The sequence below is a fragment of the Arachis ipaensis genome, chromosome B5, assembly GCF_059453495.1.
Source record: "Arachis ipaensis isolate K30076 ecotype BB chromosome B5, ASM5945349v1, whole genome shotgun sequence".
Classification (NCBI taxonomy): Eukaryota; Viridiplantae; Streptophyta; class Magnoliopsida; order Fabales; family Fabaceae; genus Arachis; species Arachis ipaensis.
In genome coordinates this window covers 151,401,530-151,428,321 of record NC_142440.1, presented here as the reverse complement: position 1 = coordinate 151,428,321, position 26,792 = coordinate 151,401,530, and the positions used below count along the sequence as shown (strand labels likewise).

Sequence of the window (26,792 nt, the reverse complement as noted above, 5' to 3'; positions counted from 1 at the left end):
TGAGTGAGGTTGGACCCGCATTACTGGTGTTAAGCGCCAAAATGGGCGTTCAGCACTGAGAGTGGGTAGTTCTGGCGTTTTGGTGGGCGTTCAGCGCCGGGAGGGCGAAGTTCTGGCGCTGGTTCTGTCCCTCTTGGGCACTAAACGCCAGGCTATCGGCGTTTAGCACTAGATTTGACAGTGATTCTAGAAGAAAAGTATAGACTATTATATATCGTTGGAAGCTCTGGAAGTTGGCTTTCTAATGCCGTTGAGACCGCATCAATTGGACCTCTATAGCTCAAGTTATACTCGTTGAAATACAAGGAGGTCAGGGTTGACAGCATCTACTATCCTTTCTTTGTTGTTGCACAAAACTCTGCCAAATTTGCCTAAAATTCACCTGAAATCACAGAAACACCAAAACAACTCAAAGTAGCATCCAAAGAGGATTTTTGTACTAAAATATAATAAAACTTAATAAAATCTAACCAAAAACAACTAGAAAATGCTAGAAAAAAGGGTATAAGATGCTCATGCATCAGTGATGAGCAGATAATTTATACGCTTTTTGACATTGTTTTTACATAGTTTTTAGTATGATTTAGTTAGTTTTCAGTATAATTTTATTAGTTTTTAAATAAAAATTATATTTCTGGACTTTACTATGAGTTTGTGTGTTTTTCTATGATTTCAGGTATTTTCTGGTTGAAATTGAGGGACTTGAGCAAAAATCATATTCAGAGGTTGAAGAAGGACTGCAGATGCTGTTGGATTCTGACCTCCCTGCACTCAAAGTAGATTTTCTGGAGCTATAGAACTCCAAATGATGCGCTCTCAGTTGCGTTGGAAAGTAGACATCCAGGGCTTTCCAGAAATATATAATAGTTTATACTTTTCCCAAGTTTAGATGACGCAAACTGGCGTTCAACGCCAGCTCTCTGCCCTATTCTGGAGTTAAACGCCAGAAACAGGTTGCAAAGCAGAGTTAAACACCAGAAACACGTTAAAAACTGGCGTTCAACTCCAAGGAAGACCTCTACACGTGAAAGCTTCAATGCTCAGCCCAAGCACACACCAAGTGGGCCCCGGAAGTGGATTCTGCATCATTTACTTATCTCTGTAAACCCTAGTAACTAGTTTAGTATAAATAGGACTTTTTACTATTGTATTTATATCTTTAGTTTTATCTTTGGATCACATTTTGGAGGCTGGCCATTCGGCCATGCCTAGACCCTGTTCTTATGTATTTTCAACGGTAGAATTTCTACACACCATAGATTAAGGTGTGGAGCTCTGCTGTTCCTCATGAATTAATGCAAAGTACTATTGTTTTTCTATCCAATTCAAGCTTATTCCTATTCTAAGATATTCATTCGCACCCAAGAACATGATGAATGTGATGATTATGTGACACTCATCATCATTCTCACTTATGAACACGTGCTTGACAACCACTTCCGTTCTACAGGAAGATGATATCTCTTAGATATCTAATACAGGGGATGAAGTTCGAGATATTAGAATCTTCGTGGTATAAGTTAGAATCCATGGACGGCCATTCCTGAGATCCGAAAAGACTAAACCTTGTCTATAGTATTTCGAGTAGGATCTGGGAAGGGATGGCTGTGACGAGCTTTAAACTCGCGAGTGCTGGGCGTAGTGACAGATGCAAAAGGATCATTGAATCCTATTCCAGTATGATCGAGAACCGACAGATGATTAGCCATGCAGTGACAGCGCATTGGACCATTTTCATTGAGAGGACGGGATGTAGCCATTGACAACGGTGATGCCCAATATACAGCTTGCCATAGAAAGGAGTAGGAATGATTGGATGAAGACAGCAGAAAAGCAGAGGTTCAGGAGGAACAAAAGCATCTCCATACGCTTATCTGAAATTCTCACCAATGAATTACATAAGTATTTCTATCCTATTTTACGTTTTATTTATCTTTTAATTATTAAAACTCTATAACCATTTGAATCCGCCTGACTGAGATTTACAAGGTGACCATAGCTTGCTTCAAGCCAACAATCTCCGTGGGATCGACGCTTACTCACGTAAGGTTTATTACTTGGACGACCCAGTGCACTTGCTAGTTAGTTGTGCGAAGTTGTGACAAAGTGTGATTCACGTTTGAGAGCACCAAGTCTTTGGCGCCATTGTTGATGATCACAATTTCGTGCACCAATCAGCAAGTGTAGATCTTTCAAAAACAGTTTCAGATTTTGCATAAAAACCCAACCCAACTTTTTCATAAAGAGGCTTTTGACTAGCCAAAAGTTTATTTAAATTTTCAGAATTTCGAGCAAACTTGGCTAGATCTTCCTTTAAACTTTTAACCTCTTTATGCAATCTATCATTTTCTTCATTAAATATGTAATCACTGAATGTTGTTTCTCACAGCCACTAATTTTATCCTTAAGCCGCTTATTTTTTTCAACAAGATCCAAAGTGGTTTTGGCTTCTCTTAGTTTATCTTTGAGAAAAGCATTTTCAGCTTTTAGGATGTCATTTTCCGTTTCAAGATCATGGCATTGATTAAGAAAATTTTTTAGTGAGGTGATCTATCATGAGATGAAGGTCTTTAGTAGAAGGTTAAATGAAAATTACCTCATCAGTTTGGTCGGCCATAAGACAGGCTTGAGAGTTGTTTTCTGACTCTTCATCCTCATTTGAATCGTTTTCCAGATCCTCCCAAGAGGTCAGAAGCCCCTTCTTCTTGTCTTTTCTAGTCTTGTCTTCCTTCTTCAGTTTAGGGCAGTCAAACTTGTAGTGACCACCTTCTTTACAGTTGTGGCAGATGACTTTGCTTAAGTCCCTTTTTGGTCTTCTTGAAATACCTCCCTTGCTTCTTTCTTTCAGTTTCATCATTTTTCTGAATTTTTTGGCAAAAGAACAAACTCGTGATCAGATAAATTATCACTGGATTCATAATCCAGAGACTCAGTGAATGATTTGAGAGCAATTCCTTTTCTTTTTGTGTCATTTTTTAAATAAGTGGTTTCAAAAGCAAGTAATTTTCCTCTCAATTCATCATAAGTGATTTGACTAATGCCACTACTTTCGGCTATGACTTGTTTCCCACTCTTTTGAGAGACTTCTCAGAACTTTTCTCAGAAGGAGAGACTTCTCGTACTCTTTACACAACATGTCTATTCTAATCTGCTTCACTTGGATAGTGCCTTCGTGAGTGACTTGAAGCTCATCCCAGATCTCCTTTGCTGTTTTGCACCTTGATACCTTTCGGTATTCCTCAAACCTAATAACACAGTTAAGCATGTTGACAGCTTTAGTATTGAGCTCTATTTTCTTCTTCTCTTCATCATTCCATTCTACTTCAGACTTGGAAACAACTACACCATCTGCTCCTACTTTGGTAGGGACTTGGGGACCATTCATGATGATCTTCCATATGTTGTAGTCTACCAATTGAACAAAGATCTTTATTCTTTCCTTTCAATAGTTGTAGTTCTTTCCATTGAAGAATGGAGGTCTGTTGTTGGATTGCCCTTCTGTCAGAGTATAGGCCACCACGTTGGAACCATTGTTGCACACCATCAGGATCTTTCCTCCAAGTTGCAAAGCTTGATCTCTTTGAGTCCAAGCTCTAATACCAATTGATGGTTATCAGTGGCTAAGAGAAGGGGGGTTGAATCTTGGCATTCTTTTTACTGACTAACTTAGCTTTACCAAGAGAACTTGAGGAGATATTTTTTATTTTGTCTCTTATCAAAATACGAGATACTTTCTTTTTTGCCTCCTAAAATACAGAAACAGAGATAGAGTAGAGAAAAGAGAATTACACACAGATGTATCCTAGTTTAGCTACCCAGTGTAATGTAGCCTACATTCAGTCTCCATCACAATTGTGACAGAATTTTACTATCTTTCAATGGATTACAGATACCAATTTCTCCCTAGGATCTACCCAATCCTATTTGGGACAAATCCATATTCTAACCCAATCTGAATTTGACTAGACTCAACCTAACTTTCAACAGCCAAGTGCTAACTCAACTTGCAAGGAAATTCCTACAAGATCATGACACAAAACAAAAACATGTACAAAGAAAATCTGAGACATCTTATGGATTTTTCTCCAAGTTTAACTGATTGTCTTTTACCTCTCATTGGCTTTTTCTCACAAACCTCACCATGTTTGCCTTTTTCAATGAGACTCAGGCAGACTAAACTGAGAAAAAGAAATACAACATAAAAACCACGAAGGAGAATAACTCAGAACAGCTTAGGTAGCCATGAGAACTAAACTCAGCGCTTTGTTCTACTCTCCTTTTTTTTTCAACCCTTGGCCATTCACCCTTATTATAGAAGAGTGAAGCTTCCAAGATTGAAACAAGTTCAAACCTATTGTTGTCTTCTTCTTCAGCATCAGACTTTACAGTGGTGTCATCAGAACATAGAGAGAAGATCGAATCTTTGACATGCAACTTACCATCTCTTTCGTCCTTTTTCTTCAAGCTTCTTTGATCTTGTCCGTTGAGCTTTACTTTGGCCCCAAGTTTGATTTTGAATTGTGGATTCAAGACAGAAAACCATTGACTTCTTCTTTTTCATGGTTGCTTGATCTGTGCTTGAGGCTTGCCAGATTTCTTCACAGTTCATAGGTGTAGCACAAATAGGAAAAGATACTTTTTGATGTGTTCTGACCGAATGAGAATAGCTTCTTTATTGTAGCCCTTTTTTCTTGCTTGGATTTGGAAACAAACTCTTTGTTCTTCACCACAACCTAGCTTTAGTTGTTTCCATTTTCTTCTTTCTTGGTTTTGAGCTTTTGATGTGAAAGAGAGAAAAGGAAGAGAGAGAAAAGAGAGAGTGTATTCGGTGGAATTAAAAAAGAAATCAAATGAATTTGAATTTTGTTTATTTTGTTGGTGACCTACTGATTTGTGTGAATTTGGCTTTGGGATCACTGAGTGGACTTGGAAGTGGTTTGAGCCATCTATCTTTATTCCTCTTATTAGGTTGAGAAGCTTGTGATAAAGCTTGGTATGTGTGTATGTGGCCTTGATGATTTGTTTCTTGGGTCAGGTTGATTAAATTATTTTTTCTGCATACTAAACCAAACAAATTACACAAACAATTGATAATTACCTAATAATATTTGTTCATCATTTTAATCAATGATTAGTTTTCCAAACTCAACAGTCTATTTGATTGTCACACGATCAGACATTGCCTATCCAATTCGTGTTCATAGCCAGTTCTTATCAGCTCCTCGTATTACTCACTATGCGGCGTGTTCTTCGCATTCTTCGCTACATCAAAGGGACTCTGTTTCATGGCCTACATTTTTCTGTCCATTCATTTTTATCCCTTTAAGCGTAATCAGATGCCGATTGGATTGGTGATCCCACTGATTGTTGCTCTACTACTGGTTATTGTTTGTTTCTTGGTGACTCTCTCATTTCCTGGCGAGCCAAGAAGCAAACGTTCACTGCTCGATCAAGTACTGAAGTTGAATACTGTGCTCTTGCTGACACCACTGCTGAAGTTGTCTCAATTTGTTGGTTTCTTGAAAATTTGGATGCTCCTCAGTCATCTCTAATTGATGTTTTTTGTGACAACTGCAGTGCTATTCAAATTGCCCATAATGATGTTTTTTATAAGTGCACCAAACACATTGAGATTGATTGTCACTTTGTCTGACGATGTCTCCTTATTGATGTTGTTCATCTCATAGCTGTTTGAACTCTGGATTAGACTGTTGATATCTTCATGAAAGCTCATCATCCTATTCGTTTTCGGACTCTAGTATCCAAACTCAATATGGTATTCTTAGCTCTCGCTTGAGTTTGAGAGGAGATATTAGAGTATAATTGGGATTAATTAAGATTAGTTAGCATTATTTATATTTATATAACATATCTGTATATTTATTGTAGGATTTTACGCTTTTATTACGTTAATTTTTCTAGTACTTATACATACTCTTGTACATTATATCTTTGTAAACATACTGAATAATACACAAAACACTTTTTTTATATTATTCTCTTGTTTCTAACATAAATAATGCATGTATTTATATATAAATACATGTTGATTAATTTTAATATACAAATAATATTTTGTTAAACAATACATATATTTATACATAAATATATTATGACTAGTTTTGATGAATAATTTTAATATACAAATAGCTTTTTTGATTTTATATACTGACCAAAATTGTTTAATTCAGGTTAATAACTCAACATTTCGAGATATATATATATATATATATATATATATATATATATATATATATATTCTTGATAAAACTTAAGCTTTACTTTTTATGCATACAAAAACCGTGTGTGTGTGTGGATAGTTAAGATAAGATGTGGAAGTTGAAGATAGCAGAAGGAGGAAAGAACTTGGTTTCAGGGAACAATTTCATAGGAAGACAACATTGGGAGTTTGATCCAAATGCAGGAACACCACAAGAACGTGCCGAGGTTGAAAGGCTGCGCCAAGAATTCACTAAAAATAGATTTTCCATCAAACAAAGCTCTGACCTCTTAATGAGAATGCAGGTATATAAAAGTTGATGCTCTTATTTCTAATTTTTTTTTTATTTCGTTCTTCCAATCAAATTCATGGCCCAGTTACGTACTTTTAGTTATTTGATATTCGGTTTCACTATTAAATTATTGAAGTATTAAATTAATTAACGGGCAGCTCACAAAGGAGAACCAATGTGGAGCAATACCAGAAGCAGTGAAAGTGGGAGAAGAAGAGAAGATAACAAAAGAAGCATTGATTACAACCATGAGAAGATCTCTCACTTTTTTTTCTTCTATTCAAGCACATGATGGTCACTGGCCTGCTGACTTTTCTGGCCCTTTGTTTTTCATTCAACCTTTGGTTAGCTACGATCAATTTCATAATAGTATTTTTATATAATTTGTTAAGATTTTAGTCTTTAAGATTTTTAAGACTAAAATTGTCCATTATTTTTTTTTAAATTACTCATAAAGTTACAATTATTTTTAAGAGTAATATCTCAAATGAATCTCTAAGGATAAAGAGTAGTGATAGGACTGAGTCAAAGTCAGTTAACAAGAGTAAAACTAATAATTCTGATAAAACAAAATTAACTAACTCTATATTACTTGAGCTATAAACGGCAAATCGGCAATGACCTTCACCCATTTTCCTAATCAAGACTAATACATCACAACTGATGCATCACAATTAGATCATTGTTTTTCTTTTGTTCTCTCTCAAAATTTCACATTCTTCTCCTTGCACATCACTCCACATCAATTTCTCTTTTATGGTACCAGAGCTTATAAAAAATTGGGCTAAGAAGAGTTTTGGAGTTTGCAAAAAAGATAGTAACTAGGACTATAAATTCAGAATCTCAACAAATTTGTAGTTGGACACTTTAATTTTGGAGTTTTTTAAGAAATTTTTAGTCGAATATTTTAGTTTTCATCAAATTTTAATTACTAAATCAATCTCTAAACTTTTATTTTATTAGACAAATAAATTCGTACATCATATCATTTATTTTTTTAGAAGGAATAATTTAAAATTCTCACCATTTTAAAAATCTGTTATATCTTTATTAAATAACAACGGAAAATTTTTTTATCTGCTAACTTTTTAACAAAATTTAGTGTAAGGATTGATTTATCTGACAAAACACAAGGATAAAAACTGATTTGGTCATTAAAAATTTGTTGAGAATTAAATTGTCTCACTAAAAATTTTGTAGAGACCAGTTTATAGGATATTACTCTATTTTGATAAAGGATAAAACCAAAAATATTTGAAACCGAAAGGATGATTTTATAATTAATTTTATTAGAGACAATTTAGTCTTAAAATTAAAATTGAAGTAGGAAAAATGATTTAGTCCCAAGGAAAAACAGTTTGAAAATGAAAGGTTGATTTTATAAATAATTTTAAAGTTGAAAAAGATTTTTAAAATAAAAATATTAAAAACAATTAAAATTTTCACCAATGACCTTAAGAATCAAAATAACACTTAACCTTTTTACTATTGGAATTGACTTCGTTTTCTACAAGTTGAATATTTTCACTACATTATATCGAATATGTTTTTAAATATAAAACTAGTTGAATTTAAATATAACTGAGGTCAAAATATTTATTATTTATAATTCATAAAAATTGATATATGTTAACATGTGTAAGAATTAAATTCAAAATCTTTTAGTTAAAATATAATTAGCATATTGAATAATTTTATATTTAATTTATTATTATTATATATTTACTTTATAAAAAGATGTATTAATAATTAAACACATTAGTATAAATAAAATAATTATAATTATAATTTTTTTGGTGACTAATTATAATTATAATTTGAAAGTAGTTACAAATTTACAATAACTGACTATATAATAAAATGATAAATACAGAACTTGAAACATTAATTCTAAAATTAAAAAATAAAAAGTCCAAACAACCTAAAAAATTTAAATAATAACACATTTAATTTATTTAGAGAAAATTCCACTCCCCTCTCCTTCGAGATGCTAAAATGACATTCTCCTTTCCTCTATTTATAAAATGTACATTCTCTTCCTTTATAACTTTTAAAAAACCTCCTCTTTAATCCATTTTAGTTTTTTTGTGTTAATTAATTTTAACCTTATCCATTTTTCAAGAAAAAATAATTTTTTTTACAAAAATACCCTTTAACAAAAATTTTATTTTTTGTGATTAATTTTACTTACCAAAATACCCTTTAATAAATTATTTTTTATTGATTAAATTGTATTTTTATCAAAATATTTTTTAAAAAATTTAATAATTAATTTTTTTCTAAGATACCCTTCAATAATTTTTTAATTATTAATTATAATTTTACCAAAATTTTTGTTAACAATTTTTTATATTTTATTATTAATTTTCTGACATCAATATATATTATTTTAATATTAAAAAAATCTTAATAAGATTATTTTTCAATATCAATATATATTAATTGTTATACATATTAACAATGGTAAGACTTTTTTATTTAATGTTAAAATAATATATATTGATATCAAAAAATTAATAGTAAAATATAAAAAATTATTAACAAAAATTTTGGTAAAATCATAATTTAATAATTAAAAAATTATTGAAGGGTATCTTAAAAAAAAATAATTTAATTATTAAATTTTTTAAAAAATATTTTGGTAAAAATACAATTTAATAAATAAAAACTAATTTATTAAATGGTATTTTAGTAAGCAAAATTTAATGATAAAAAAATAAAATTTTTGCTAAAGAGTATTTTTGTAAAAAAAATTTTTTTTTCGAAAAATAGATAAAGGTAACATTAATTAATACAAAAAATTTAAAATAGATTAAAGAAAAAAATTTTAAAAATTATAAAAGAGAAGAATGTACATTTTATAAATAGATGGGAGGGAGTGAAATTTTCTCATTTATTTATTCATTATAAGTGATAATATAATGTCCTCTAATATGTCTGCACTAGTTTATTATTCACTACTCGTTATTTGTTATTTAGATTTATTTTTTATTATAACTCCTAATATTATTTAAAATATTAAATTTTACTCTATTATCAATCTTAGTTCTTAATGTTATTATAATTTGCAAATACGGTAAAAAAATATATTTATATAATATATTTGCTTAAAAACTATTTTGAACAAGATATTAACAAATTAAAAAATGTATTAAAGAAAATTGGAAAATTATAAAAAGAATTTATTATGTCTATTAAAGAAATTCAAATGTTTAAAGATACCAAACAAAATGACTAATGAAAAGGTAGGCCAAGCGAAAAAATGTAGCAAGCCAGAAATGATAATATGCGTTACAAGATTATTAAGTAATATTGTTTTCATCATTTCAATTTTCAAAATGTTTACGAGAAATCTATTAAATTTTATATTCATGTTTTTTAAATTATATATTTCAACATAAAAAAATAGGTGAAGAAAATTTGATTTTCCCCCCAAATATTCTTATTTGTTTTCTTATGCATAAAATCATAAAGTAATATATTTTATAATAAATTATAAAATAAAAAATTTGCATTAACTATAAAATATAATAAATAAGGGATATTTTAGAGAAGTAAATAAAGAGATTCACTGAAAAGGATCGGAGTGTGATTAGTCAAATTAAAAGCGTCATTTAATTGTATTGGAATAATGATCTTGTTTTGCAAATCGGATGTTAATAACTGTCTTTTTTTTTTTTTAATTTACAATCTCACTTCTCTCAAAAACTTAAATTAATTAAAAAAAATACATAAATAATTATATTTTTAATACACTTTTTTATACTTGTTTAAATGAATTTTTTATATAAATTTTTTTATTAGTTTTATGTTAAAATTCTTTTTTTGAAATTAATAAAGTTCAAATTTTAAATTTTTAAGTTATAAAAATTTTAATACCATATTATGATATTATTTTTTTTTAAGTATAAAGTAATATATATGATATTAATTTTTTCAAAAGTATAAAGTGATATATATATATAATTGTATACATTCTTTATTTATTTTATACTAAAATTTTTTATGTAATTTATTTATATATTTATATATTTTTTTAACTTATACTGAAATACTTGTTGCTGTTAAACATTGTTGTTAATTACTGCAGATAATGGCATTATATATTACAGGATCCCTTAAAGAAGTTATAGGACCAGAACACAAGAAAGAAATAATTCGATATTTGTATAATCACCAGGTAGGTACACTTATTAACTTCACAGAGAGTCTATGCATGGGTTAGAGATGCTTTTTTTTTTTTCTAATAAATAAATATATCTGTCCACTTATTAATTTGGTTATAAGTGAAAGGCCAACCAATATATAATTGTTGGCTGCCACATTTTCTCACAATCATGAAATAGAATGAAGATGGAGGATGGGGGTTCCATATAGAAGGCCACAGCACAATGTTTGGGTCAGGATTGAGTTACATTGCATTGAGAATACTTGGAGAAGAACTTGAAGATCATCAAGACATGCCAATGGCCAGAGCCAGAAAGTGGATCCTTGACCATGGTGGATTAGTGACTATTTTGTTTGAAATTTGTCTAAAAATTAATATTTTTATGTTTGAAATTTGTCTGAAATTCGTCTAAAATACATCACAATAGTTAGAAATCTAGCAGATAAATGCCTATTCGAAATCTGTCACAAAATCGTCTGAAAAAAATTTCGGACGAAATTTTAGACAATTTAAATTAGCAACAAGGCTTTTTGGGACAAAAAAAATTCATCCCAATTTTGTTTGAAATAAAAAATTCGTCTCTAATTTGTTCGAAATTTATTTCAATTTCGTCTCAAAATTCGTCCGAAAAAGTCCTATTTCTAGTAGTTTTTAGCATGGCAAATACAGATAGGCACACCCAATTAAAGCACAAGCAAGTAATTCAAGTAATATGCATATGATGCATGCCTGTCCTATGGCTGATGAGGCTCATCTGTCGGTTATCCAGCCAATCCGACAAGTATGAATTGTCCTTAGACTGTCCCCCGACGTGCATCCCCAAGAGTCTATGCATACCTTTATCTCAAATAATCAATATTACTCAATGGAGGTAACATTCCCGGGAGTTTATATAATGCCCGGTCACACTTACGTCGTAGGGTCAACAGAGTATCGAGTTTTCAATCTGGTACACGTGGTGGCAAGCCACGGCACTTAATTAATCCAGGGAATCTTGTATCTCAGATCATTCAAATTCATAAGCCATATAAATAATTCAATTATAATTCATCAACATCCACATCATTCTCAATCACATCTCATTCATCATCATACATCAATCATACTCAATCGTTATCCTTCATTATCACACCTCCCATTCCGTTCATCAATAGTTCCAATTCAAAACACAATTCATTCTTTCCTAAATGAATCAAACTTAAAACATGCTCATTTTCTTAATAACTCAAAATCAAACCATATAACCTTTGAATCTAAATATTTTTAAATAATCATATAAACAAAATCTCTAATTTTTATAAAATTTCGGCAGCATCTCCTCTAAAACTCGGACTTTGCCACCCTTTTCGGGTCCAAACCTGCTTTCTTTTGAATTCAACATACCCTTCCTCATCATCATAACAGTCACCACAATAAATCCACTTCAGATTAATAATTATACTCATACAATAATATTCAAATCCAACAACCAAAATTCAACTAAGGATCATAGTTTACTAATCCTAGGCTTCTAACACAAAATACTTCAAATCAATAATTCAGCAAATCATTAATTAATCAACAAGCACCAAACCAACCATGTTCACCAACAATAACATTCAACCATAATTCTCTCCAAATTAACATAACAACATTCACCATCCAAAATTAATAACTAATTATTCAATAAACTTCAACCAAATATATTCATCGACAAATTACTAAACATTAAACATACACCTGCATTCCAACTTATCCTATGGTCGTCTAGCCTAAGTTTTCACAGAACATTATATATTAAATGCAAGAAACCTAAACCATACCTTAGTCGATTCCCAAGTATTATTCCAAGACAATTTTCCTAAAAGAACGCAGCCCTCAAAACCTCAACTAATCCGCTTCTTCCAAGTTCCAATATTCACAATTTCAAGCTCCAATTATTTATTTTCAACCTAATACACATTCATAACACATATATACCCAATTTAATACTCAAAGTTCAAATTCAATAAAAATAAAATAGAATTATCATATCCTCACCTTACCCAAGCTTCACATAAGCAAGAGTGAACGTTTTCCTCAAGCTAATTGGATCTTAAAACATCAGAAATCAAAGAAATTCAACCTTCCCATTGAAAATTCAAAAATTGGGGAAAAAGAGAGCTGAAAATGATTAAACAAGTTACCAGTGAAATTATTCTAGTAGAAACGTAGAGCTCGACACGGTGAACGCGTGGCCGCAAACGGTGCGGCGATTGGAGCTCGGATCGGAAAGTTACGGTAATTTGAATTTACCGTAAAGGGTCGGAACGTTTTCTCGTTCTCCCATTCCCTTTGCTCGCTGGAACGTGTATATGGAGAAAAAGGGGAAATGTTTGGGTTTCATTTAATGTTCTTTTGGGCTGGTTTGGGCCCACGGGCCCGGTTCGGGTCCGGTTCGACCTGTTCGGTCCAATTTTGGACCGATTTTTTCGAAATTAGTGTCAAAATTATCGTTTCGATGAGTTCTATCCTAATTTGATATAATATTCACGTTTCTAATCTTTCTTATTAAAAATTAATTTATTGACTAATTATCTACTAATTTAACCGGGGTTTACAATATGGCTGAATCATTTAAAAGGATAGCAAGGCTAAATTGGGCCAAGAAATATGTACATAGTCCAAAACCATTTTTTTCTTAGACCAACAATGCCTTGGTCCGAATTGAAGGAAGAGAGAGACTCCACACAAGCCACAGTTACCTACTACATTGTGAAATGGAATTCAAAATTCAAATGAATTAGTTGCTTGCATAGGTAACTGAAACATAAAATTAAATTGAGTTAATTTTATATTGAATGATTTGTCTCTTCTCTCTCTCTTGTTTTTGGTTGTCAATCAATCAGAAGAAGAAAAAGAAAACAAGCTATGAGAGAAAAAAATAAAACAGTGAAGCTAATGGAAGAAGAAAAGGCTAGGATGATGATGGCCTTTGCAAAAGAAAGATCCGAAGCATGGTGTGGCTAGATCTTTGCCATTGAAGGCAAGATTTCATGAAGAGTTTCAAGATCTTCTATGCCAAGAATAGGAAAGAATTTGTCTCGATCAGAGAAGAAGATCTCAGTGGGTAAAGCTCATTTCCATTTTTGTTATTCCAAGATAGAAGGTAGCTACTGGAGCTACAAAGAGGAAGAAGCAAATATGGAAAGGAAGAAGCTGTCAAGGATCAGAGATTCATCAAGGGTCAGAGTTCTTTCTTAGAGCCAAAGTAAAGATCAAGGGCTCAGAGTGAAGGAACTTGATCAGAAGGGTTGAGAGAGGTACATGCATGTTAATTTTCGGTTTTTCTCTCTCTTCTCTCTATCCGAACCGAAACTACATTTAGGTTGGAGAAGATGTTGCTGGCTTGGTTGAACCGGTTTCAACATTGGAAGCTTCCCCTTCTATAATAAGGGTGAATGGCCAAGGGTTGAGACAAGGAGAGAAAGTGAAAGCATAGAGTTATCAAAGCTACCCAAGCTTCCTGAGTTCTTCTCCTTTAAAGATGTTCATTTTGTTTTCTTTTTCTTAGTATTGTCTGTCTGAGTCTCATGGTAAAAGGAAAATATGGTGAAATTTGTAAGAAAAAGCCAATGAGAGGAAAAAGGCTGTGAGCAATATTAGAGAAAAAGCCATAGATGTCTCAGAGTTTTTTTGTACATCTATATGTTGTATTTTATGATCATGTGGGGATTTCCTTGCAAGTTGGGTTAGCACTTTGCGGTTGAAAGCTTGGTAGGAGTCCAAGTCAAGTTCAGATTTGGGGATAGAATCTGGATTTGTCCCAGATAGGATTGGATAGATTCTAGGAAAGAATTGGTATATGTAATCTGATGATTATAATGAAATTCTGTCACAATTGTGATGGAGACTGGATGTAGGCTGCATTGCACTTAGCAGCTGAATCACGATACTTCTGGGTGTAATTCTCTCTTTCTCTTCTACTCCTATTCTGTTTCTGTTGCGTTGGAGACAAAATTGAAAAACATCTCCTAACCGATTACGAGACAAAAAGAAAATGTCTCTTGACTTGTTATGAGACAAAAAGCAGAAATATCTCCTGAAGTTCCTTTAAAAGTCAGAAAGTAATATTAAAAAAAAGGGACTAAGATTCTGTAACACCCTAACTTTTAGCACGTCATGATCGTACCAAAAGCAAAGCGTTACTGACCCGTTTTCCTTATTTACTATTTAATATTGAGCCTTTAGTTCGATTTCGCGTTTCAATTTTTAGAAAAAAGCCGAAATCTTTTGTTTCTGTTAATTAAAATCATATACCAAAGATCTCCAAGAAATACTAGTCACATAGTTATTAATAATAATAAATATCACACAGAAAAATTCAAATAAAATTCAGTTATAACTCCTATCCCTCTGTATAAAATAAAATCTTAAATAACAAGGGCGAGGGAATTCTATAAAAGCAACTCAACACATAAACTTAACTTAAATTAAACTCCTAATCGCCCGCGGCTTCAAACTGAGTCTCCGAACCTGTGTCACTGAAAGGGGTGGAAGATTTTGGGGTGAGAACAAACCACTAGTTCTCAGTAGGGAATGGGAATGTCGTAAAAGTAATGATTAACATGCAAATAATTAACTTTACTTAATAAAAATATTTTCTTCTTTCTAAAACCTTTGGAAATACTTCTTACTCTTACTTCATATACTTAATTACCTTCTTTAACTTTTCGAACTAAAAACAAATCCCAATTCTCAGTCACCTCAATACACCGACTAATAGCACAAGAGACAGATCAACACAAACAAATTGCAATAAGACAAATAAGTCAAGCAGCACAATCACAGAGAAAATATAACAAGCAAAACAAGACCAAATGCAAATGCGCAATCCATATGATGCATGTCTCTCCTAAGCAGGCCATGAGCTCATGCGTCGGTTGTCTACCCGCAACCCGACGTTACTCGGAGCGAACCCCGAATATGGTTTCTTTACTGTGTCAATTAGACACCTTGGCATCACGGTTACCCGTGTCAATTAAGCCTCATCATAATAATGTGTATCACAGTAAGAAACAGTGCTATCAATTAGGCGAACATTCCCGCATTAGCAATCTCAGGCTATCCGTTAGGCGGGCCATTTCGCATTAGCAATTTGGCATAAAGGCCCATTCAACATACAATATGCTATCAGTTAGACGAACATTCCCGCATTAGCAATCTCAAGCTATCAGTTAGGCGGACACTTCCGCATTAGCGCTTTGGCACAAAGGCCCATTCACGTTTCATTTTCATAAATCATAATCTACTTCAGTTGTTTATTCCACTCATGACTTTTCATTATTCCTCCACATCACCAATTCCATACTCATACCTCCGCATCACTGCTTAACTATACATACCCCTGCATCACCTTATTATTATTTACACCTCTGCATCACCACATATTCCTTCACTTATCATACCCCAAAACATTAGTTCCTAGACAGCCAAACTTCTTTAACGTTTAATAAAAATTCCCTTCCTTAATAAATTGGATTCAAGTTATTACTTAAACAAGAAACTTTTCTCAATAGAATAAACTTAAGACATAACTTTTCCTGCTAAATTGAAAACCAAATAGAATGAGTTTTAAATCAAATTATCTTTTGATTAACGTTTTAAGCAAAGCCTCGAAGTTTTATAAAAATTTCTGCAGCATTTGCTCTAAAATTCGGGCTTTGCCACCCTTCAAGGGTCCTAACCAAATCATTTTCGATCCTCAAAGATCATTCCTGATAAATCTGACAATCTAAATCCAATGCCAAATCATTTTATAAATTTGAAAGCTAACCAGGTTCAATTTCAAAATCATTTCCCACAATAAGCGTGTAAATCATATTTTTAATATAAAGTTCGCTTCTTAATGTAAATACATATTTAAATCAGGTTTTCAAAACAAAAACACTTTTTCCCTTAAAATTGGACTTTACTACCCATGTGGGCTCCCTCAGATTCCTAACTTCCCAAACTAATCTCAAATCCAACTCCATTCAACCATTATCAACATAACAATTTCTTTAATAACTAACTCATCATCTTTCAATTTAACAAGAACACTAGTTTAATCACTTTTTCCAGCCACAACTCAACCAGTTCATCAATTAATCATGTAAGACATCTATAAATTATTTGCAATTACTCACTAAATTTCAATGGAATTCATAAATTTAAACGATTAATTTTAAAATAAATCCCCTACCTCCGTACGAAATCAAAGTCAATAAAAATTCTGTAGAAGCTTTTTGACCGAATTGCTGAAGAAGAAAGCGTCAGCAATCGTCTGTGCTTCCTAGAACTCCAGTTAGCCGAACTCAAGGGGAAGAGGAGCTACGTCACCGTCAACTTCTACCGGACAAAAATAACATCAATGTGTAGAGGATGAGAATACAAACACTTTTACCGGATTAGATTTTTAATTGGAGTTACGGATCTCAAGAAATCGAAGTCGAAAATCTTATGGTCATGGAGGTTCTCTCTTCCTCACTCTCGGTTCCTTTCTTTCCTTTCAAGTCCAGTGACAAATGAAGAGAAGTGAATATGGATTCTTGATTAAGTGGCATTAGTTTATTGAAATGAAAGGACATGTGTCATACTTATATATATATATATATATATATGCTTATGAACCACACTTCTTATTTCTTTTCTTATGGCTTCGGTGGAAGAAAGAAAAGGGTATTAAAATTATATGATTATTAAGATACATGTGTCATGTTTATATATATAATAGCTAACTTTGGCTTTCCTTATCTTTCCTTTGGTTTCCTTAAGGGTTCGGCCAAAGGAATAATAATAATAATAATAATAATAATAATAATAATAATAATAATAATAATAATAATAAATTTAATATTTGTCTAATCAAAATATATATTTTTGATAAATAACTTAAATTTAATAAAATAAATAACAATTAAATTAAACTTTAATATTTATAAAATTATATTTAATTATTTTTGTTGAAAATAATTTTTTTTAAATTATATCTTGATATAATATAAAAACTTATAAATAGTTAGTTATTTAATTTTTAAAAATCCGGGGTCTTACAGATTCAACCCCCTTCTCTTAGCCATTGATTACCATCAATCAGTGCTATAATCTTAGTCGAAAAGTTCTAACTAGTTCCATGATCACAATATCACATGTAATTACCTAAAGAGTCTAAGCTACTGAACCATCTGTAAGCTCTTACTTAAGGTACAAAACTCGTGCATGAAATATACTTATTCATCTCATAAATGATGTATATCAAGTTTAAAATAAGAATCAGCACCAATAAAGACAACAATTATTAAGCAATACAGCTTTAAAATTTAGGAGCTATAATAATACAAGTTAGGATAATATCCTCACTAATGTAGCATATCAATATATGATAAAATTCAAATATTCATTTAGAAAGAGAAATATCACCCTGATGCTAATATCAATATATTACAAGAAGTAAAACATAAACCCTATAGTCAACAGTAAATGCATTTCAACTCTAAACCACATTATCACTAACACAAAATTGAAAAATTGAAACAGAAATCAATCAAATAATCCTATGTAACTACTAAAAAAAAAAATAAAATAACAAGATTTACCACAAACAGAACATCTTCTATGGCTAGAGAAATTCCTTTTGCTTATCTCTGTTAGAGAAATCCTTTTTTGAAAACACTCTCACAAACGACAACAAAAAAGCCAATTGTGGAGACCAGTCGAGTTTTGAAGGAAGACGTTGTAGCAATGTCACTCAGAACAGCGCCATTGAAGACAAGTTTTGAAGGAAGACATTCGTGTTTCTATTTTGGAAGGGAGAGAAAACGATGAGTTATGTTTCTGCCCATGAAAACGACGTCGTTTGGCCCAAATTAGGTGCCAAACCAACACAGTGTCGTTTTGGGCTTGCTAACATGTCAAAAGAGAGTCCACCTCATCTTTCCGGTGAAGCCTAGTTGATAGAAAATGCTTGAAGGACGACTCTAAGTTCCGGAGTGTAACGTCAGGGATGCATATGAGTAACTATTAATTTCAGGGACTACTATGAGGCTCGAGTATAACTTGAGGGACCACTTTGAGTCTTAACTCTTAATTTTACAGATAACACGTTTCATTAATTATCAATTATATTTAGACTAAACTAATATTTAAGCAAAAGTCAATATAATTGTTTAAAATAAATATAAGACCAAAATGTCAATTAAAATGTTATTACTTGAAATTGGTAATTTATTTGGTTTTAGAAAAAAAACTTAGAATAGTAAAGTTGTATTTAATTTAAACATAGTTTCTTAATGCAACAATAGACTTCAATTTTTCTTAAAAACTAAAAAGATTTTTGCTTAGTTATTCATTTCTTTAACTTTGTTCTAGCTTTTCTCAAAACCAAAGAAACCAAGAAATTCAAATGATAACATTTAAAGTTTTAATTCATACTTTGATATCAAATTTAGTTTAAATATAAATATTGATGAGTTTATATTAAATAGTTTTGATTCTAAATTATAATTTGTTATATTTTATAAGAATATTAAATAATTAATTATTAATACAATGTACAAACTGTAAAATTAATTAAATTATCTTAAACTAACTTGTGTTAAGTATAATTTGGTAACATAAGAATTAGTTATACTCTAACAAAGTTATGTGATTTAAAAATAAATAAATTATAAAAAAAATACACATTTGGTAATGAAAAAAAAATACTGAAAAGAGAAGGAAAAAACATCGAAGGGTGAAAAGAATAAAATCACAAGTCATCTTGAAATTGTTTATCATATCTACATAAGCATTTGATGAATTTAAGTTTCTTTTTTCATGTGAAAATTTATTAGACATTTTTCTTTTGATAAAGAAACCCAATCTTAGTTTACGTTCATCCTTCCTAGTGCAATAGGAAATTAAAAGTTAAAAAAAGAACCTACATAAAACACAGGCCTACATCTCCAATTATCAAAAAGAACCCAACAATTGTAATCGACTCGACTAACTAATCTTTGGAGTTTTAGCTGCTTCACTTAATTCTCTGCAACGTGCTCCCTTAATAAAGGGGACAAGTTACCCACATGTCATGCCATTGTATGATACCGAAAAATATCTGTATATCGATATGATAATTGATTTATACTGGAGAGGATCTCTTTTTTAAAACCACAGTAAATTAAAACATTTAGCGGCTTTTTTTAAATTTACCACAAAACCGTTGCAAAATTAAAAAATAGTATCTTTGCAAGTTGTAACCACTTCCAATAAAGTGCTGCTATTTACCGTGTCTCTTGTAGTGTAGGTATACACTAAAATTAACCATCAAAATTAACTAATATAAAATATATATTCGAATATAAAATACACATTAAAAATAAATTAAACAACATATGTAACTGATTTTAGTATATACATAACATTTTTATTAGTCTATTTTATTTCGGGGAATGCATTGGTTATTGATATAAAATAGAGAGAATATCTTTAATTATCTCGCAATTATTAATTAATTAATTAATTAATGATGCTTTGGATATATTGTGAGATAGAACGAAGATGGTAGGTGAGGATTTCATATTTTGGATCATAGCACAATGTTTGAATCGGAATTGAATAATTGAGTTACATAACTCTGAGAATACTTGGAGAAGAGCTTGAAGATGATGAAGACATGCCAATGTTCAGAGCCAGAAAGTGGATCCTTGACCATGGTGGATTAATGGCTGTTCCTTCGTGGGAAAGTTTTGGGTTTCGGTAAATAAATACATTAGTTATTAAGTTTTCTGTTACACTCTATTCTTGACATTTGATCATTTTCGTTGTCAAACAAAACCGCTATTTTAAAAAAATAAATCCTATAACATACATTGAAAACAAGGATATTTTCATAGTGGAATTCCTACGTGTCATCTTTCAGGTTCATTCTCATTTTCTGATATGTGTGTTTATCTATTAAAATTTCCATGCTTTCGGTCATCAATATCATGACTTTTATTACATAATAACACTTGCATCAAACTATTTTCATTACACTACATTTTTCATGACTGTATCTGAATTTATTATCCTTCTTTTCCAGTTTGCTTTATATGTACACATAACCTAAAATTTTGAAATTTAAAATCAAAATTAAAAAAATGATTCTCTCCATTCTTTATTTTCAATTTTATCTCTTCCTCCTCTTCTTAGATTCTTCTCCTTCTTTACCTTCTTCACCTTCAGTTCCTCTTCCTTTTTCCTCCTACGTTCATTAATTCTGTTTTTGTATAATCTTCTTCTTCTTCTTCCTAATTTAAGTTGGAGGTGGAGATTATAGAATTCATGTATGCACCAAGGCAAAATTAAGGCGGTGGATAAGGTTGTGACTACTATGGTGGTGGATCATAATATCGCGGTGGTGTTGCAGTGGGTGCGGTTGAGTTTGTGGTGGTCATCGATGATGTGGTGATGGATACGGAGGAGGAATGAAAAGTACTGAGTCGGGCGGCCACCAAGAGCACAACAGCGATATGATATTTTTATATTTTTCTTTATCTTTCTATCCAGGTTATTTCCTATATTCATCTTCATCTTCAATACGTTCCTGATGTATGTTCTTTTACATTTTATTCAAATTTTAATTCCAACTAAATCTGCATGTAATTTGAAATTAAAATTTGAATTTTAAATATGCACAACCTTATCAAGTATTCAATCCATCTCTCGGATAATCAACTTTCGATTTTCTTCTTACCATAACCATCTTTCTTTCTCTATCTTCTCTCATGTCTTTTTCTCCTAGATCTATATATCTCTCTGCATTACTTTTTTTTCTTTTATTTTTGTTCTGTCTGTCTTCTCTTTGTCAAGCGGAGAGTTCTTAATGGTATTATGGCACGATATTTGTTGCAGGAAAGCAGAGAAAAAAAGTGAAAAAAACATTTGTCATCCCTTATATTTATTCTGAGTTTCTATCAAAATATCAATATTTTTATTTTTCACTCATCATAACCCTTATTATCATACCACTCATACATGAAACCATTTTCATTACACTTCACATCATGACCCTTATTACCATACCACTCCTACCTGAAACCATTTTCGTTACACTTCACATTTCATGACCATGTCAAGTTTTTCTTTCCTATTTTTAAACTTGCTTCACATGTATATACTTCCCTAAAATTTTAGTTTTTTTAATTTTGAATTCAAATTCAAAATTAAAAAAGGGGATCTCTCCATTCTCTGTTTTTAATTTTTTCTCTTCCTCCTCAAAATTAAAAAAGGGATTCTCTTCATTATTTTTTTCTCTTCTGTTCACTTATTCTCTTTTTCTTTAGTTCTTATTGGTCTCCTTCATTCACTTTCTTAAGACACACCCCCACTATGAGGCGGTGGTATAAAGCTATGTAGGGGATCTGCTTCAATCACAGATTCGTAATGCTTTGCGATGACGAGTTATATATATTTCTTATTATTTGATCTAATGTATATCTTCTAATTTTGGTAATATTTGAAATATTATTGTTGTTATGGATATGCGTCTTTGTTTGGCATGTAGTTGTTCATGCAAAAAAGACAGAATCTCATTGTTGTTGTTGGGAATCTATTTTCAATTCGCCAAAAGGTCTTAATCTCTTTTCCTTTTATATTCAATTTGCTTACAATATACAAAATCAAATGAGATTTCTTATGTTAATGTACGTCAAAAGGTTGGACCTTCTTTCACAACGAAACATTGTTGGAGAGGTTCTATATCATTAGAAGTTTTTCTTATTAGGAGAAGGTGCATATTTTATCTTCAACATGGCATAGTCAAAGAGAGCAAGGTCAAATTTGAGTCCTGTTGATGATAAAAATCAATAAATTTAGAAGTTTTAAGTATTTAATATTTATTAGAATTTTCTCTTCCATCAAACACTATAGACCTTTTTGATTATTCATTATGCAGTTAGTTTATTTCTATTTCTCATTATTTTTTTCTATTTATATATGTAATAAATATATTTATTTGACTACAGTAGTCTAATTATCATGCTTATTATTTTCTTCTTTATTAATTTTTTTTTTCAAATGCTTTATACATAGCTTTTATTGTATTCTTACATGGTATCCAAGTTCCTACTACGAAATTGATGTATTCTAATTATCAGATGACTCTGTACAGTGATATAATAATTTTTTAACGGATAAAATTTTAAATTAAATCATACTCATGTAATCAAGTCAGCTTAATCACCACCAGTTTTCAAATTTCTCTTATATCATATGTAACGATAATTTATATACTACTGAAAAATCATATAATCCTCATAATATGTTTCTACCAGATTTCTTCAATAAATATATAACTATTTGTATACATGTATCCTGTATGCCTAAACATAAAGCGAATTATTATAACCCAATGCACCCAAACCATATATCCATTAATATTGAACTGCTATGATAACTCAAATTTTTATTCTTAAACACAATTTAACACTTTCATGTCGTATATAATTTGTGTAGTATTGATCACAATTATATATTTAGTTGTTACTTCAAAGTATTGGAATAGTTTAAGTGACTTCTCATTCATTTTACACATAAAATAGCTCAATCAATATTTTGACACTTATTTTATACTAATATATTTAATGAATTTGTACTCTTCTCGATAGTTTAACCTTTTTTGAATCATACATTTTTGTTCTTTTTTCACTATTCCATAATAGTACATAGTACCCAATTCTTTATCTACTTTACTATTCACATTATTATTTCTTTGTTTTCATATTTGGTTACATGTGTCACTTAATTCATACATTCTACTTGATTTTTTTTGTGTACAATACCATTACTTATAATTCCAATCATCTATTTTGATTTTCTTTCAACCAATCATCTTAATTGTACACCATGATTATCTTTATATTCTTCTTCATTATTATTGATTATTTTGTGAAAGTCACGATGGTTGTTTACATTATAAATATTATCTTTCTTCAATTTGTTTTACCACGCTAAAACAATTTTTCCAGCACCCATCATCAAATTAGCTTGATTATATTTTTTTATTGTCTTTTTTTTTTTATTTTAAACAATAACCTCATCTTTTAATTTGCTAAACGATATAAAACTGCCAACAAAAGTTAAAATTACAGAATAAAAGTCAGAATCTTAAAATTCTGGTCAATCTTACTAAACAATCCAATTTATTATAGAACCTCATACATATGTTAATATGTTATTATGATAAAAAAAATTTCTTAATGAATAATTTTCATTAAATTTACCATACCCGTTACCATACCCGTGCGATGCACGGGACAATTCACTAGTTCTTAGTATTTGACAGCTAGCCTAGGTTTGTGGAATAATTGGTGCAATATATGAATAAATTAATTTTTTAGGTGACGATAATTAAGAAACTAACACATTAATCAATTAATAAAAGAATGTAATTACTATATATAGTATATGATTAAATAAAACAAGTTCAAGTTCTGTATATATATTATTTTATTACAATAATTTAGTAATTAGTTGTCACCGGTCACCTAGAGAAAAGTCGCACATGAAAATGAGCACATGTATGCATTTTAATATTAATTATATATTTATTATACTTAATTGATTTGGTAAAGGGGAGTGTTAGAAACAATGAAAATTTTGAACAATATGAACAATTACCAATCAAATAAAAATATACTACACCCTAATTTAATAATATTAATTAAATTTACTCTTTTAACCTCATTAATTCACATTATTTACACATTGTTTAAAAATCTTGTTGGTTACCTATACTTTTCCTTTGGTAAAAGGGGCTTGGAGCAGTGGAGCTTATGAGTGGTCAGATTCCAACTTCCAATCCATTTCCACCAGAGTTATGACTTATACCAAAATCTAGCCCTATTCAACCAGGTTCGTTCAAGACAAAAATTTTGAGCTTCTATAATTCCTTTTGCACAACCATAATTATTGCTTGTCTTGTATTCTTGTCCTAATAAGTTCAGTGACTCGTAATATGATAGGACATATAATGTGCTATTGTTGCTTGGTTTACATGCCCTTATCATACGTATATGGCAAGAAATTTGTTGGCTCCCATCACTGACTTAATCAGATCTTTAAGAGAAGAAATGTACATCCAACAGGCTCTGGGAAGTCAAATGTGGGATACTGCATTTGCGGTACAAGCAATAATTGCATGTAATATGAACGAAGAGTATGGACATGTACTTAAGAAAGCACATGACTTTATCAAAGCTTCACAAGTAATAACAAACAATCATTTATGACTTGAATAATATAATATATGTGGCATACAGAAGCAATAACATTATTCATCTTAATCAAAGATTCGTGAGAATCCAAAAGGTGACTTCAAGGCAATGCATAGGCATATATGTAAAGGATCGTGGGCATTTTCAATTCGTGATAATGGTTTACAAGTTTCTGATACTACTGGAGAAGCATTTAGGGTTAGGTCAACCATATTCTATTAAATAAATGTGTCACGACAAGGTTTATCTTTTTTCTGTGTGTTTTTACTTTTGAAAATGTTTTTGTATTAGTTAAAAAAAATTCAGAATTAATATTCAGATAAATCTTTGAAGTTATCTCGTACTTTAATCTGATTTTTAAATTTTAATTTACTTAATTTGATCTCTTTAACTTAATATTCAAAACTCATGTCTAATTTTATTTTTGTTATAGAACTATTAATGACATGTTGAGATAAACTGACGACTATTTTATTAGACTTTCTAATGGCTATATCTGAGTTGGCAACTAAATTTTTTTTATTTGGATTTACTCCCTAAGAATTATGATCTAAAAATCTAATCCTAATTTTACTTAAGAATTTTAAAAACTTCTTAGAAAATAAATTGAGATAAAAAATTCAATTGTCATTATGTCAGATAGTTACTATTAGAGATTCTTGATAGTCATCAATCTATCTCAATACATCATTGATAGTTTTGTGAAGAAATCAGAATTATTAAACACTAACGTAGATCATAAATAATAAGTTGGGGAATCAAATTAAATAAATTAAACTTTAAGAACAATATTAAGGCGTGAATGTAATTTTAGACACTAATTTAAATATTAATTCATTTATTAATTAGTTGAAATTTAGTCGGTTAAAAATACTTATTTTCTAGTATTTCTCAAAAAGATAAATGTAAAATCTTTAGATGCATTATATTTAAAGATACATAATAATAATCTAGTTAGTTTCTTTATCATATGTGATAATAACTAATAAGTCACCAAGAAATCATACGTGATAATAAAGGGAAAATATATAATCTTATCTTATCTCTATAGTATAACATCCTATACAGTCACATACTAAATATATAATATTATAATTTTATCGAGCAACAAAAATATTATCTTATGATCAGTCGAACTTGACAGGTAATAGGTAATTAAGTATATTGATTAAGAAAAAATATATATAAAAAATAAATTTTTCAATAATTAATATTAATCAAATTTTTTTATCATAAGATTATTTTTTAAAAAATATTTAAGATTTAGAATTGAAAATTTAAAATTTAAAATTAATATTTAAAATTTAAAATTTAAGAACTAGAATTTAAAATTTAAAAATATTAATTGAGGTTAGTTGAAAAAAATTAATTTTTTAATTAAATTCATTAATTATATATTGTCACTACGTAGAAGGTGAGGTTTTTTTTTTTTTTTTTATCAAAGATAGGAGATTCGAATCCGTAACCTCTTAATTGATAATGGAGAGACTATATCATTTGAGCTATAATTCATTGGTGAGGGGTTTGGTTTTGCTTTTGTTGTATGTGGATTTTTAACTTCAACTCACATTAAATCATGATAAGTATGAAAATGTAATTACTTAGGATATTACCATGAGATATATAAAAAGGTTTAATTACTCTGTTGGTCCTTATAGTTTGGCCGAATTTTTAATTAGGTCCCTATAGTTTTTTTCCTTTTAATTGAGTCCCTATACCATTTTTTTGTTTTAGTTGGGTCCTTACAGTGACAAAAAACGTTTGGGTTAACGGAATATTCCATTCCAAAATTGAATATACCCAATTACAAACATTTTTTGTAATCCTCAATGTATTTACCTATTTTATGTTGATAAAAATGCCCCTACCTTAATAAAC

The 26,792-nt window shown here is 30.4% G+C and overlaps 1 pseudogene across 1 annotated transcript; it reads left to right on the top strand.

Moving 5' to 3' along the window:
• The first annotated feature begins 6,291 nt into the window (after positions 1-6,291).
• On the top strand, positions 6,292-25,136 carry LOC148566232 (lupeol synthase-like; annotated as a pseudogene). Its single transcript, XR_015883383.1, has 8 exons — positions 6,292-6,525; positions 6,671-6,856; positions 10,603-10,692; positions 10,859-10,972; positions 20,333-20,402; positions 24,453-24,552; positions 24,663-24,905; positions 24,990-25,136. The product of XR_015883383.1 is annotated as a lupeol synthase-like (transcript).
• The last annotated feature ends 1,656 nt before the right edge of the window (positions 25,137-26,792 follow it).